Source organism: Dromiciops gliroides, chromosome 2 (genome assembly GCF_019393635.1).
Source record: "Dromiciops gliroides isolate mDroGli1 chromosome 2, mDroGli1.pri, whole genome shotgun sequence".
Lineage (NCBI taxonomy): Eukaryota > Metazoa > Chordata > Mammalia > Microbiotheria > Microbiotheriidae > Dromiciops > Dromiciops gliroides.
The window spans coordinates 621,887,295-621,903,323 of record NC_057862.1 but is presented as its reverse complement, the minus strand read 5'-3'; positions in this window follow the sequence as shown (position 1 = coordinate 621,903,323).

The following is a 16,029-nucleotide window of genomic DNA, read 5'->3' as shown; positions in this document are numbered from 1 at the left end:
AAGTTTTTGCACAACCAAGACCAATGCAGCAAAAATTATAAGAAACATGGGAAACTGAGGGGGGCAGGGAGGATTTGTAGCAAGTTTTTCTTTTTTTTAACCCTTCCAAAGTAAATTTATTAAAATCCAGATTCTATGAAATACACCATTCCTGATATTTCTGGATACTTGATTTAGAAAAGGGGTTTCCTTTTTTAATCATAAAAGTATTTTAGGGGCAACTAGGTGGCGCAGTAGATAGAGCACCAGCCCTGGAGTCAGGAGTACCTGAGTTCAAATCCGACCTCAGACACTTAACACTTACTAGCTGTGTGACCCTGGGCAAGTCACAACCCCAAATGCCTCACTTAAAAAAATATATATTATTATTTCCTACTTCCATGTAAAGACAGTTTTCAACATTTGTTTTCATGGGCTTTTTAGTTCCAAATTTTTCTCCCACCCTCCTTTCCCTCCCCCCTCCCCGAGATGGAAAGCAATCTGATATAGGTTATATATGTACAATCACATTAAACATATTTCTGCATTCATCATCTGCAGTGCTTTATGGTTATCTCTAATTGATAAGTGATTAAAGGGCATGAATAGGTTGTTTTCAGAGGAAAAAAATCCAAACTATCAAAAGCCACATGAAAAAATGCTCTAAATCATTAATTAAGAAATTCAAATTAAAGTAACTCTGAAGTATTACCTCATGTACATCAGATTGACTGTTGACAAAAATGGAAAATGATCAATTTTGGAGGGGCTGTGAGAAAATAAATACATTAATTCACTATTGTTGGAGCTGTGAACCAATTCAACTAGTTCTGGAAAGCATTTTGGAACTATTCCCCAAAAGCTACAGAACTGTGTATTCCCTTTGACCCAGGGATACCAATCCTGGGTCTGTATTCCCAAATAGACTAAAGAAAGAAAAAAACCTCCATGTACAAAAATATTTATAGTAGCTCTTTTTGTGGGGGCAAAGAATTGGATACTGAGGGGATGCCTATCAATTGTGGAATAGCTGAACAAGTTATGGTATAGGAACTCTTTTGAAATGATGAAAAGATGGGTTTCAGAAAAATCCAATAAGGCCTGTATGAACTGATGCAAGGTAAATGGAGCAGAACCAGGAGAACAATTTATGAAATATTATAATAACACTATTATAAAGTTAATCAACTTTGAAAGACTTGGTATTCCTGGTCAACCTAATGACTAACCACAAAAGATTCATGATAAAAGATCTATCCATCTCCAGATAGAGAGGTGGCAGACTCAGAGTAAAGATCAAAGCTTATTTTCTCCTCTTTTCTTCTCTTTTTTTTTTAACATGGCTAATACAGGAATACATAAAGGTATACATTAGAAGAAAGTTAATGGAAATGTAATCTATATAATGATGATTAGAAGTATCATGGCACAGTGGATAGAGAACTGCCCTTGTAGCCAGAAGGTCTAGATTTCTATGGCACATATTGACTATGGGACCCTATGCAAGTCACTTTACATCTCAGTGCTTCTGACAAATCTCCAAAGGCATATTTCAGAGATATTTAAGGTATAGTTTCAGACCACCACAATAAAGTGAATATTGTAATCAAGTAAATCACAATTATTTTAAAATTTCCTAATGCATAAAAAGTTATATTTACACTATGTTATAGTCTATTAAGTATGCAATAGTACTGTCTAAAAATATATATATATCTTAATTTGGGGGGGGCTATAGGGGTTAAGTAACTTGCCCAGGGTCATACAGCTAGTAAGTGTCAAGTGTCTGAGGCCAGATTTGAACTCAGGTACTCCTGAATCCAGGGCCGGTGCTTTATCCACTGCACCACATAACTGCCCCCTATATCTTAATTTTTAAAATAGTTTACTGTTAAAAAATGCTAACCATGATCTGAGCCTTCAGCCAATCATAATATTTTTGCTGATGGAAGATCTTAGCTTGATTTTGATGGCTGCTGACTGGTCAGGGTGGTGGTTGCTGAAGGTTTCAGTGGCTGCAATAATTTAAAAAAATAAGACAACAATGAAGTTTGCCTCATCTATTGGCTCTTCCTTTCATTTGAACACTTACAGGCCATTGAGGGTTATTAATTTGCCTGATCTTAATATTGCTGTGTCTCAGGGAATAGGGAGGCCCAAGGAGAGGAAGAGAGACAGGGAACTGCCTGTTGGTGAAACAGTCAGAACACCCACAACATTTATCAATTAAGTCCACTGTCTTATGTGGGTACAATTCATGGCACTCCAAAACAAGTACAACAGTAATATCAAAGATCACTATTCACATATTACCATAACAGATAAAATAATGAAAAGTATGAAATACTGTGAGAAATTCCAAAATGTGACAGAGATAGGATATTACACATGCTGTTGGAAAAAATGGGGCTGATAAATTTGCTCAACATAGGGTTGTCACATACCTTCAATTTGTAAAAAAAAAACAAAAAACAAAAAACAAAACCCTTAATATTTAATTGAGAAATGGTCAAAGGATATGAACAAGCAGTTTTCAGATGAAGAAATCAAAGCTATCTATATTTATATGAAGTGCTAAATCACTTCTGATTAGATAAATGCAAATTAAAACAACTCTGAGGTACTACCTCACCCCTATCATATTGGCTAATATAACAAAAAAAGGAAAGGGGCAGCTAGGTGGTGCAGTGGATAGAGCACCGGCCCTGGAGTCAGGAGTACCTGAGTTGAAATCCAGCCTCAGACACTTAACACTTACTAGCTGTGTGACCCTGGGCAAGTCACTTAACCCCAATTGCCTCACTAAAAAGAAAAAAAAAAAGTTTGAAAAAAAAAAGGAAAATGATGAATGTTGGAGAGGATGTGGGAAATTTGGGACACTGATGCATTGTTGGTAGGATTGTGAAGTGATCCAACCATTCTGGAGAGCAATTTGGAACTACGGCCAAAGGGCAACCAAACAGTATATACCCTTTGATCCAGCAATACCACTATTAGGTCTGTATCCCAAAGAGATCATTAAAAAGGGAAAAGGATGTCCATGTATAAAAATATTTACACCAGCTCTTTTTCTGGTGGCAAAAAATTGGAAATTGAGGGGATACCCATCAACTGGGGAATGACTAAACAAGCTGTGGTATATGAATATAATGGAATACTATTGTGCAATAAGAAATGATGAGCAGGCAGATTTCAGAAAAAAACTGGAAAGACCTGTATGAATTGATAATCCCCCTCAACTCTCAGGAATGACAAGGATATAAGCTTTCCCCACCCCACCCCCAAAAAGGAACTTTCCATTTTCAGGTGCTCACCCCATCTATCCTCTATAAAAGCTTTTGCCTTCCTTCTGTTCTGGGAGGAAAAGGTTTGAGCCTTCCTCCCTGGGGTAAAGTCTTCGACTTACTGTAGGTCACTTTCTCTAGTGCCCAAATAAAAGACCATTTAATTCTAACTGGACTATGTGTGCGAGTGTAATTCTATTTTTTTTCTCAACACTTGTCTTCATAAGATTTCCAGTTCCAAATTTTTTTTCCTCCCCACTCCCTGAGACAGAAAGCAATCCGATAAAGCCTGTATATGCATAATCACACTAAACACAGTTCTGCATTAGTCATATTGTGAAAGAAGATTCAGAACACAAGGGGAAAACCTTAAAAAAGAAAAAAAAATAGCCAAAAAGTAGAAACAATATAGTTCAATCCACATCCAGAATCCACAATACCTCTTTCTGGATGTGGAGAACAATTTCTATCATGAGTTCTTTGGAATTGTTATGGCCCATTGCACCGCTGAGAAGAGCCAAGTACAACACAGATGACTTTCACACAATGTTGCCTTTACTATGTACAATGTTTTCCTGGTTCAGCTCACCTCACTCAGCATTAGTCCACCCAAGTCTTTTCAGGTCTTTCTGATATCTGCCGGCTCATCACCTCCCACAGCACAACAGTATTCCACCATATTCACACATCACAACTTGTTCAACCACTCCCCAACTGATGGGCACTCCCTTGACCTTCAACTCTCTGCCACCACAAAGAGAGCTGCCACAAATACCTTTGTACATGTGGGTCCCTTTCCCCTCTCCACAATCTCCCTGGGATATAGACCCAGCAGTGGTACCATAGTCCATATGCCCATATTCCCCCGGGCATAACCCCAAACCACTCTTCAGAATGGTTGTATCTGCCCACAACTCCATCAACAGTGCACCAGTGTTTCAACTTTACTACAGCCTCTCCAACATTCATTATCCTCCCCCTTTGTCATACTTGCCAATCTGATAGGTGTGAGGTAGTACCTCAGAGTTGTTTTAATTTGCATTTCTCTAATCAATAGTGATTTAGAGCACTCCTTCATATGGAAATAGATAGCTTTGATTTCCTTATCTGAAAACTGCCTGTTCTTATCCTTTGACCATTTCTCAATTGGGAAATGACTTGCATTCTTATAAATTTTATTTAGTTCCCTGTAATTTTAGAAAGGAGGCCTTTATCAGAAACAGTGGTTATGAAAATTGTTTCCTAGTTTTCTGCTTCCCTTCTAATTTTGGCTGCATTACTTCTGTTTGTACAGCAGCTTTTTAAATTTAATGTAATCAAAATCATCCATTTTGCATTTCATAATATTCTCTATCTCTTGTTTGGTTATAAATTGTTCTCTCCATAGATCTGAGAGATAAACTATTCCTTCTTCTCCTAATTTACCTATGGTATCATCCTTTATGTCTAAATCATGTACCCATTTTGACCTTATTTTGGCATATGGTATAAGATGTTGGTCTATGCCTAGTTTCTGCCATACCATCTTCCAGTTTTCCCAGTAGTTTTTGTCAAATACGGAGTTCCTATTCCAGAAGCTGGAGTCTTTGGATTTATCAAACAGTAGATTACTATAGTCATTTACTACTGTGTCTTCTGTGCCTAACCTATTCCATTGATCCACCATTCTATTTCTTAGCCAGTACCAAACAGTTTTGATGACTGCCACTTTATAGTATAGCTTCAGATTTGGTACAGCTAGCCCACCTTCCTGTGCATTTTTTTCATTGGTTCCCTTGATATTCTTGACCTTTTGTTCTTCCAGATGAATTTTGTTATTATTTTTTCTAGCTCTACAAAATAATTTTTAGGTAGTCTGATTGGTATGGCACTGAATAAGTAAATTAATTTAGGTAGAATTGTCATTTTTATTCTATTAGGTTGGCCTATCCATGAGGAGTTGATATTTTTCCAACTATTTAGATCTGATTTTATTTGTGTGAAAAGTGCTTTGTAATTGTGTTAATAGAGGCTCCTGGGTTTGTCTTGGCATGTAGACTCCCAAGTATTTTATATCGTCTACAGTTATTTTAAATGGAATTTCTCTTTCTATCTCTTGCTGCTGGACTTTGTTGGTCATGTATAGAAATGCTGGTGATTTATGTGGGTTTCTCTCCTTCAACTTCCACACTTAAAACAACTGACAGCCCTTTCCCCACTATTTTACTGGGGAAAATATGGAAGTATTACAGGAGTTCCTTTAATTCTACTTCTTAGAAAATCTCAAAATCATTTCTCTTTTCCCTCCAGGTTCAGGCAAAAACGTATCCCTATTTTTTGTTAGGGCTAATTCTTCTACCTGCAACTTTGATCCCATTTGCCTACTCCAGGAACTTAAAAAGCAACCATCTGTTTTTCCTGCACCTTTAGTCTATCCTATTCCATTTACTACTCCCCAACTGCCTACAAAATTCTCAGATCTCTCCAGGACAATTCCCTTTCCCAAACAAAAGCTTACCTCTGATTCACTGCTCTATCCAGTTATCATTATATTTTCACTCCTTCCCTACCAGATTTCTTAGAAAAGAGAATTTTGAACTGAATGTCTCCATTTCCTCAATTCCTTGCAATCTGTTTTCTGGCCAAACTATAGTACTGAAATAGTTCTCTTAAGTTACCAATGACTAACTGATCACCATATTCAGTAGAGGGTTTTTTTGTTTGTTTGTTTTGTTTTGTTTTGTTTTTTAGTCTTCAGCCCTCTCTACTTTCTTTACTTCATATCCTCTAACCACAGGTGTCTCTCAGGGTTCTGTCCTGGACCTTCTTCTCATCTCCCCTCTATGCTACTTCACTTTGTAATCTCATCAACTCCCATGGATTTAATTACCATCTCTGATGGTACTGATGATTCTTAAAACTACCCATCTTGCCCCAATCTCTCTACTTACCTCCAATTTCACATCTCCAACTGCCTTTCAGACATCTCAAACTGTATGATCAGTAGACATCTTAAACCAAACATCTCCAAAACCATGAAAGAAATCCTTGGACTTTTCATGGGGAGATTTGGCATAAAGCACATGGCTCAGAGGTACCAAATCTCCTCGAACAGGAGACTGGAAGGTACTTTTATACAGGACTGATGGGGGTGGACCATCTGCCCGTGAAAAGTTCCTTTAGTGAGAGAGGACCATCCCCCACTGGTAGTAGCTGGGGGAGTTGGGTGAGGAGTGGAGAACCATCCCCCACTGGTAGTGACTAAAGGAATTGGGTGAGGAGTGGCTACAGATCCCTCTTCAGAACGTTCAGTCCAATTTGGTTCAGCTTATCTCTCTAGGCGTTATCTGTCCTCTGGTTTAGTTTCTCAAGGAGAAGATTCCTTGGTGTGCCCCAGAGAACTTCTGGGGTGCTCTGCACCCCATGACAAAACCTTGGGGAATATTGAAAACAAAGCATTAGAGAAAGTACAGAAACCAGGAAAAGACAGAGATTGTACATATAAAGATATAAAGACAGACAAAAAGTATGGTGAGGACAAAGAATAATCAAAAGGAAAGGGTGGTTAACCTTGTCAAATACTTAACTGTGGGAAAGACAGGTGAAGACTGAAAAAAAAGGTAATTATGCTTGGTAATTAGAAGATCACTAGTAACTCAAGAAAATAGCTTCAAAAGGAGGATAGAGAGAAAAAGCCAACTAGTAATCAATTGAGATTATGGGTACTGAGGAAATAGAAGCTTTGGAATGCTTTGAAATTCCTCACTACCAATTTATTTGGAAGTGAAGGAGAGAAAAGAAATGGGATGAATACAGTAGAGGTGAAAGCTAGGCTGTTTTGAGCATAAGAAAAAGCTAAACATGCTTGTAAGTAATGTTAACCTGGAAATTAAGGAAACAATCAATATAGGAGAAATAAGGTCTTTAATCGGGGCAGAGGAACTATAGCTCGTGGAGGCTAGGAATACCCAAAGAAGGGAATAGAGGACAGGGGTTTTTGCTTTTTTGGGGTTTGTTTGCAGGCAATGAGGGTTAAGTGACTTGCCCAGGGTCACACAACTAGTAAGTGTCAAGTGTCTGAGGTCAGATTTGAACTCAGGTACTCCTGAATCCAGGGCCTCTTTAACCACTGCACCATCTGGCTGCTCCCAGGACAGGGTTTTTAATGGGGTAACTGAATAAAACAGAACAAAAGGGAACCAAAAGATTGCTCCAGAGTGACATATAGCTAATTAATGTAAATCAACCTTTGACAAAAGAAATAATGGAACAGCTCCTAATTTAAGTTTCCCTCCCCCCACCCTTCCCTTCCCTTGCTCCTAAATAAACTATCACCTTATTCTAACTATGTTTTGTGTGCAAGAGGGTGTAATTCTTTAAAGAGGAATTCCTAAGAACCCCAACCCCAACCCCTACCAGAACCCATACCCCATTTCCCACCATTACAGTTTTGTCCTTGAATTCCATTTTTCTATACTTTTTCTCTTGGAAATCTCAGAAAAATTTGCATAATAACCACAATATTATAAAGAAAGACTATTGAAATACATTAAAACTCTATTATTACAAAGCCCAATTTTGACTTCAGAAAACTAACAATGAAACATTTCTCCCTCATCTTGGCAGATGATAGATTAGGGAATGAGATGTGTTGTAATACATGGCCTATGTGGTATTTGCACAGCTAGGTGACAGAATGAATAAAGTGTTGGCCCTGAAGTCAGGAAGACCCATCTTCCTGAGTTCAAATCCAGTTTCAGACACTTACTAGCTATGTGACCTGGGGCAAGTAACTTAACCCTGTTTGCCTCTTAGTTTCCTCATCTGCAAAATGAGGCAGAAATAAATTTGCTCAACATAGGGTTGTCACATACCTTCAATTTGTAAAAACAACAACAACAACAAAAAAAACACCTTAATATTTAATTAAGAAATGGCCAAAAGATATGAACAAGCAGTTTTCAGATGAAGAAATCAAAGCTATCTATAGTTATATGAAGTGCTAAATCACTTCTGATTAGATAAATGCAAATTAAACCAACTCTGAGGTACTGCCTCACCCCTATCATATTGGCTAATATAACAAAAAAAGGAAAATGATTAATGTTGGAGAGGATGTGGAAAATTTGGGACACTGATGCATTGTTGGTAGAATTGTGAAGTGATCCAACCATTCTGGAGAGCAATTTGGAACTATGGCCAAAGGGCAACCAAACAGTATATACCCTTTGATCCAGCAATGCCACTATTAGGCTTGTATCCCAAAGAGATCATTAAAAAGGGAAAAGGATGTCCATGTATAAAAATATTTACACCAGCTCTTTTTCTGGTGGCAAAAAAATTGAAAATTGAGGGGATACCCATCAATTGGGGAATGACTAAACAAGCTGTGGTATATGAATATAATGGAATACTATTGTGCAATAAAAAATGATGAGCAGGCAGATTTCAGAAAAAAACTGGAAAGACCTGTATGAATTGATGCAAATTGAAATGAACTGAACCAGGAATAGAAATGGATCCCTGCCACGGCATACTGACTTAGAAAATCACAAATTAACATTATTCATGTTTTATTTCAATGTTATTTTGTTAAACACATTGCAATTACGTTTTAATCTTTTTGGGGAGTTTTGCTGATCTGAAGAGGGCACAAGTTTGATACACTTACTCTATACCATAATAACTCTGTTTTTATATCACCTACATTTTCCCACTGTGTCCCCTCCCCACATCACAAAAAAAAACCAAACAAGCAAACAACAACCATCAAAAAAACCCAAACCAAAACAACCCAATTCCTCTTTGAGAGAACAATTTTTAAAAGTGTCTGGTGGCAGCTAGGTGGTACAGTGGATAGAGCACCAGCCCTGGAGTCAGGAGGACCTGAGTTCAAACCGGGCCGCAGACACTTGACACTTACTAGCTATGTGACCCTGGGCAAGTCATTTAACCCTCACTGCCACCCCCCAACAAAAAATAAATTTTTTTAAAAGTGTCTGGAGGATTCTTTTCTTCTTTACATTTCTCATGATTCTGTTGTTTGGGATATTTACAAATCTAATTTGGTTTTCTATGTTTAGGAATATATCAAATGCTTCACTTTTGTTGATGATGCATCTTTTTCAATAATCATTAGGCTCAGGTTTGCACAGCATGATACTTTGGGTTGCTGCTTGAGGTCCTTTGCTTTTCAGAAGTATTCCACTCCCTTTTGTGTTTTCTAGTAGGTATGGAATAATCCTGTGTTACTAAAATTTCTTTTCCATTATATATGAAGAACTCTTCCCTTGGCTTTTTGTAGATTTTATTGTTTGTCGTTGGAATCATTAAATTTAATCACTATTGAGAGAAAAGATTATATTTGGACTCTTCTCAGAGCCCTAAAGGCAGAGAGTGAGTCTGGTTTCAGGCCAACAGCTTTATGGTCCCAAACCTCCCAACAGGGGGCGGATGGGCACATGAAGCTTCGAGCTGAGGCTCCTGGGCCTTAAGCCTGATAAGGGCCTGGGTTTTGTAGGAGTTGGGCTGGGCTGGGAATTCACCTTGAGGTGTCTAAGGTGATCCCCACATGACTCAGAGTTCAAGCCCTGACTTGAGTTTTGTTTTGAAAAGTTATGTTTACACAAGCACTGTTTAGTGGGGAATGGGTACATTTTTACTTCAGCATAGGGTTGGGGCCTAAGGCCGCAATCTGATTGGTTGGTGGGTAAACAGAGCAATCTTATTGGTCAAACTCCAAGACCGGGTTTTCTTTCTTGAAGAGTTATGTATGTTAACACTGTATTGTTCTGAAGGGGTGGGGGGGCGGCGACACTCTGTAAAATCTGATTGGTTAACTGGTACCACCTGATGGGTTCTTAAGCTGTTACTGTTATTCTGTATAAATAGCAACTGTAGTAACTGTAATAACTGAAATGTAAATGAGGGGTATCAAAAGGCCTTAATGTGATTGGTCAGAGGGGACCCCTTGAGGGGTATAAATAGAGGTGAGGGACCTCACTTCAGTGCACTCTCTGGCACATTCAGAAGAGTGCCCATCTTCTCGAAGATGAATAAAGCCTTCACTCACCAACTGCTGCCTGCTTGGGATTTTTGAACAGCGACCTGCTAGCAACCCTAGAGCTGCCAACACTAGAGCTGCTAACACTAGAGCTGAGCAACACGAAGAGCGGTTAGCTGTGTTTCTAACACTATGTATCTTGAAGTCTGAAGTGCAAGGTTTTTTTAAAAAAAATTTTTTCCGGAGATGATATATGGATTCTTTTGATTAAGTTTTTGTTTTTTTGAATTCAGAATTTCTGGGTAGTTAGTTTTCTTATATTTGTTGTTCAGTCGTTCAATTCTTCATGACCTGTATGGGATTTTCTTGGCAAAGATTTTGGAGTGGTTTACTATTTCCTTCTCTAGTAGATTAAGGAAAATAGAGGTTAAGTGACTTGCCCAGGGTCACATAGCTAGTGGGTATCTTAGGCCAGATTGGAACTCAGGTCTTTCTGACTCCAGGCCTAACACTCTATCCACTGAGCCACCTAGCTGCCTTTTTCATATTACTTCCTGCATATGGGTTCAAGCTTTTTTGTTTGTTAGGTCTTCCTGGGAGAATTATGATCCTTAAGTTCTTTCTGAGTATCATATCTTTAAAATAATTTATTTTGGTTTGCTTAATAATTATATGTTTCTTTTAATGCCATTGTCTTTTGTTTTTCTCCTGCCAGATTTTCTTCTACGTTACTATTTTTATTCCCTCTCTGTTCATATTTTTTTAATTCTTTGGAAAAAACTCTCCACTACAGATTCATTCCTTCCTACCCTGACTCCATCTGCTTATTGAGTTTTAAAAACTTATGTGTTCAGAGCTATAAATTCTGATATAGAAACAGCATGGAGTTGTGGATTGAGCACTGGAGTTGGAGTCAGGAATACCTAAATTCAAATCTCACTTCAAATACTTATTGGCTGTGTGACCCTGAACTTCTCTGTGCCTCAGTATTTTTGTCTGTAAAATGAGAGGGTTTGTATTCTATAGATTCTCAGGACTTTTCCAGCTTTAAATGTATGATTATTATAACTTCTCCTTTTTGAGATTTCACTTCTTTTTTGAATTTGTTGATTCATCCTCTCTTGAGATTCCACATGATTCATCAAGCTTTGGTTCATTATTTTCTGTCTTAGAATTTGTTCAGAGAGCTCTGTAATGTTTTTTAAGGTTCAGTACTCCTCCTTCCATCTAGTTTTAGGATCCTCTCTGTTTACTTATTTGCTTATACTCTGTATTTTTAAGTTTTCTTCCTCTGAAAATTTGTGGTGCTTCTACCTTGTTTTTTTCTTAAATTCTCCGGTCACTCATTTCTGATTCACCCCCTCTCTGTTGGTGAGTATATGATGACAGCTGGACTGTTAAGATGCTATACCCTCTTCCCACACTGTGGAATTTAGGTTTTGCCAACCTTGATGCCTGCTTACAGCAGGCTTTATGGGAATAGGGTTGGCTTCAACTGGGTTTCAGTCCCCTTTCCTTCAGGCCTGGCACAGTCCTAGATGTTGGGCCCCTGTTCCATTTCTTCCATCAGTTTTCCTCATTTCCTTCTCTAACTTGGTTGAATTTATGTTTGCTGATTTTTGTAGGATTGGGAGAGGATAGAAATGATGTTTCAGAGTAGACTAGGCAAGAGGTCAATGTTAGATGAAGCAATTCAGTCCAGCTCTCTGAAACAATTCAACAAAGACCTAAAAAAGCACCAGATTGAGTCCCAATCAGAAAATCCAAGGGAAAATCACGAGTTCTTTCTTCAGCCCAGGTTAGCATAGAAAGACAGAGGTGTGCAGACACTGGAGGTGCAGGGTAGGGTCTAAACAGGAATGTACTGTGCACAATGTTCCAGCACGGAGAAAGCAAACTTGGACTTATGGCTGTACACTAGGGCAAGAAAAGATCCAACATGGATGGGCCTGATGCTGTGCAGGGAAATAGAAATGGCCAACTGGTAGCTCTCTTGCAAGTTTCTCTGAACTTGCAGAGCCTTCTAGTTAGCTCACTGTGGCTGGGATCAGCGGAAGTCTACAGGAGTTCCAACTGAGCAAGTCCATAGTTGTGATGTTGTTCAGATACAAACCTGGGTCAAGAAATGGCAAAACTCAGATCAGGGGACTAGTAATCATACTTTGCTTTGGATTAGATAGCACTAGTTGCATTGATAGTTTGTTGGTTTCCGATGAGCCAACCCTAAGATACTTGAAGAATACAGCACTTAATACCTGGAAAAAGCAGTAGCAGGACCCAAAAGAATACAAAATAGGACAAATCAAGGCTCACTTTTCCTCTGGCAGTACACAGTGCCTGACCATTAAATAGAGTCTGAGCTGTGGTAAAAATTATTTGTGGTAAAGATTAATATCTCAGTTTTAGCTGAATCATTTGGGAGGGGCCACACCTGGCCCACCCCGAGGTTACATATACTACTGAGCTCAGAAAGGCAGCTTTTAAAGGACCTCCCTTTTTGGGGGAGGATTGAATGCCTCCCTGAAGGGGGGAGGCAGGCTGCTTCCGGAACACTAAGCGTCTTCCTGAACTCGGTCTTTTCGGTCAATGCCCTTGCATTGATGGCGTGTTCACTCTCTGTCTGGTGACTCCCCTTGTGGTGGCGTGTTGGCTGTTCTGGTGGCGCGAGCAACTGTAGACTTTCAGGTTTGGTGAGCTAATTATGAAAACCCTAAATTCCTTTGAACTTGCTTAATTGGGAATGGTCTGGGCAGTGAATAGGTTAAGCTTAGAGTTAAGAATATCTCTCTGGGGCAGCTAGATGGCACAGTGGATAGAGCACCGGCCCTGGAGTCAGGAGTACCTGAGTTCAAGTCCGGCCTCAGACACTTGACACTTACTAGCTGTGTGACCCTGGGCAAGTCACTTAACCCCAATTGCCTCACTAAAAAAAAAAAAAGAGAATATCTCTCTGTATTTCTATTTTCCTATTTCCTTATCTTTGATTCTTACTAGTTTCACCTTTGTTGTTTAATTCCCAAGTAATAAAATCTGATCCTTTTGTGAAGTAAAGCTTAGAGCCTCCTTTCTTTCTTTCTTCCTTCCTTTCTTTTTTTTTTTTTGGTGAGGCAATTGGAGTTAAGTGACTTGCCAGGGTCACACAGCTAGTAAGTTGTGAAGTGTCTGAGGTCGGATTTGAACTCAGGTCCTCCTGACTCCAGGGCCGGTTCGCCACCTAGCTGCCCTGAGGCTCCTTTCTTATTGGCCTGGGAGAAATCTCTAAAAAGGGCAGTTCAGAGTGGAGGGAGAACCTAAAAGGTCCCTCATATTTCCGGGACCCCAATATTAAGGCGAGTCACCCAAATAATGCTCCGTATATATCAAATTTTAGCCCTCACAGAGCTCAGGAAGTCTAGAAGAATGAGTAAAAAACAAACAAACAAAAAGACACCCTCATGCTTGGTGGTTAGGTTTTCTATTATTATATTTTGTTTTTCTTTTACATTTTCATTTTCATTTATATTTGCATTCAGGAAACAGTTTCTATGCTTCAAGTTTACTCTTTTTTTTCTTTGTTATTAATAATGATCAATAATGAGGTTTAATGAAAAGGAGCCCTTTGCAAAATTCTTATTCTTATTTTTGTGGGGCAATGAGGGTTAAGTGACTTGCCCAGGGTCACACAGCTAGTAAGTGTCAAGCGTCTGAGGTCATATTTGAACTCAGGTACTCCTGAATCCAAGGCCGGTGCTTTATCCACTGTGCCACATAGCTGCCCCTAAGTTTACTCTTGATTAGGAAATTACTGTTCTTTGAGAACAGCTAGTGCTATTCTCAAGTTTTGGAGAAATAACTTTCTCACACTCTAAGTGGCTCTCAACTACAGGCTGAGAACTCATATACTTATTTGGAAAAACCAATAGAGCTGAGCAGTATCTTCCAATCTAGGAATAGTGTTCTCTGACAGAAAACTTGGGAAAGGATTAGGAACATATAAGGTGAAATGTACTAGAGTATTATCTCTGATGATGAAAGCTCTGAGCATATTTCTGCTAAGAAGGAACCAGGAGAAATTAAAGAAAAAAGAAATGATCAATTGGGGCAAGTTTCTGGAAGAGAAAGGTGCTCATGTTCTTTGATCTTCAATTATTATCACTATGTATATTATAAATTTATACATCTAGGATATACTACTTTCTGTATTTCTAGTCATATCATGTACTTCCAGCTGGACATCATCACATAGACATCACAGATATCTCAACCTTTTCCCCCCATCCCAAATCATCTTCCTCTTTTATACCAGTATTGTTGAGGGTACCACCATCTTTTCAGTGAACTATGTTCAAAACTTCAAAATTATTCTTTAATCTTAACTCTCCATTGTCCTGATTCTTTTGGTTTTTTTATTTTTTTTTTGTGGGGCAATGAGGGTTAAGTAACTTACCCAGGGTCACGCAGCTAAGCAAATGTCAAGTGTGTGAGGCCAGATTTGAACTCAGGTTCTCCTGAATCCAGGGCTAGTGCTTTTATCCATTGTGCCACCTAGCTGTCCCCCATTGTTCTGTTTTCAATCAATTGCTATGTCTTGACAGTTCTCTCTCCACAATATCTTTTACAGTTAATCCCTACTCTCTAATATAGCTAGAACTATAATTAAGGTCCTCACCTCCTCTTACCAGGCCTAGCACACTACTCTTCAAATCGACCTTCCTGGTTCCAGTTTTTCCCCTTCTCAACCATTCCTCCCCATAGCTACCAAAATAATCTTCTTAAAGCACTGGTCTCACTATTTTACTTCCTTGCTTAAGGGTCTTCAATGGAACTATTATATTTAGGATAAAATACTTCCAGCTTAGCAGTTAAAGCCCTCCACATTCTGCTCCTAGCCTACTTTTCCAAAATTATTTCATATTGCTCTCCTCAAACTCTATATTCCAGTCAAATTGGACCACTTGCTTTTCCCCAAATCCAGCATTCCACAAGATGTAGTCCAGTCTAGAATGCAGTCTTCCTACACCTCTCCTTGTTTACCTTAGTGGCAGAGTATTAGATATAGAGTAAAAAAAAAACAACAAAACCCAACAACAAAAAACCTCAATGTTTGAATAGAACTTCTGAGTCTTATTATTAGTGTGACACTGGGTAAATGACAACTCCTCTGAACCTATTTCTTTTTTTTTTTTGAACCTATTTCTTTTTATGAAAATATTTGGATAGAAGTAGCATCTCCTTGTGGGAATCGAATGAGATAATAGATATGATGTTTTATAGGGAACTGTAATCCGTGGTTCCTACAGTTATTAGCAAGCAGAGTACCTAGCATAGAGTTATGAACGTCTGACTGATTTATTCTCTCCTCAGACGATCCTGTATTTACTTACCTGCGTACCTATGGCATATACTGCCCTTTCTTAAATGCCTCCCTCAGTAAAACCTCTGTAATTAGCAGGTGGAGCTAGGCACAGGATGCTGGATGAAGAGCTTCCATCTACCAACACAGGTGCACACCTCTCTGCCCCTATTACTCTGAGAGAATTAATTGCCTAGGCGACCGAGAGGCTAAGTGACTAGCCCAGAGTCACACAGCCTTGCAGATTTGGAGGCCAACTTTCATTTCACGTGGGAAGTGGCCTTGCCTGGACTGGGGACTTCATAAATGAGTTACCTGACACTGCACGTGGGAAGCCGGGTGGGTCTGGGCCCCTGGGCTCTATTGCTACAATATCGGAGAAGGCCAATGATATAGCCCAAGCAAGAAACCACGAAGAACCAAAGTGAAGGAAGAAACGGAAGTGACGCTAG